This window comes from Larimichthys crocea, unplaced genomic scaffold (assembly GCF_000972845.2).
Source record: "Larimichthys crocea isolate SSNF unplaced genomic scaffold, L_crocea_2.0 scaffold52564, whole genome shotgun sequence".
Taxonomy (NCBI): domain Eukaryota; kingdom Metazoa; phylum Chordata; class Actinopteri; family Sciaenidae; genus Larimichthys; species Larimichthys crocea.
The window spans coordinates 1-579 of record NW_020856863.1 but is presented as its reverse complement, the minus strand read 5'-3'; the positions used below and the strand labels follow the sequence as shown (position 1 = coordinate 579).

General features: G+C 38.0%; 1 long non-coding RNA gene across 1 annotated transcript; it reads left to right on the top strand.

Annotated features, from left to right (window-relative positions):
• The first annotated feature begins 88 nt into the window (after positions 1-88).
• LOC109139982 (uncharacterized) lies at positions 89-538 on the top strand. Its single transcript, XR_003462036.1, has 3 exons — positions 89-167; positions 289-345; positions 473-538. It is a non-coding gene; the product is annotated as an uncharacterized LOC109139982 (long non-coding RNA).
• Positions 539-579: the final 41 nt, after the last annotated feature.

Here is a 579-nt window from a genome sequence, read left to right as displayed (position 1 = left end):
TCAGTCATTTACTGATGAATGCTTTGTGTTATCTGGTTGTTTGTCTGTGCTAGTAGTCCCCCCAAGGCCTACAGTGAAGAAATCTGTGCCCCTTCCACCTGAGCTGCAGTTTCTGGCGAAATAGCTTGCTATTCCCCAGCAAACCGAAGGGACTGTCTCAGCACCAGGTATGTATTATGGCCTAATTTCAATATTCAGTTTGACTTTCTCCCCAAAATTAAATCCTCAAGACTGTTACACATAGGATAATAAAATTAAACAAATAAATACAGTAAAGTAAATTTTCAGGAACCCTGCCACCTTCTGAGACCTCCTCTTCTGCTCATACACCTGAACCACCACACAGTAAGAACTGTTTTCTTAAGTGTTACTGTGCCTCAGAATAGTCTATATCATACAGTCTATAATAAGGAGAATACAACTTATAAATCCCACAAATTAACTTTTTAATTTTTCATCTATGTTTTATCAGCTGGTTCTTCGGTTGTTGATGTTGTTCCCCCACCGAGACTCAGACCAGCACCTCAGACAACTGATAGTACGATTTTTAAATTTTTTTATCTATCTTTAATTAAACAA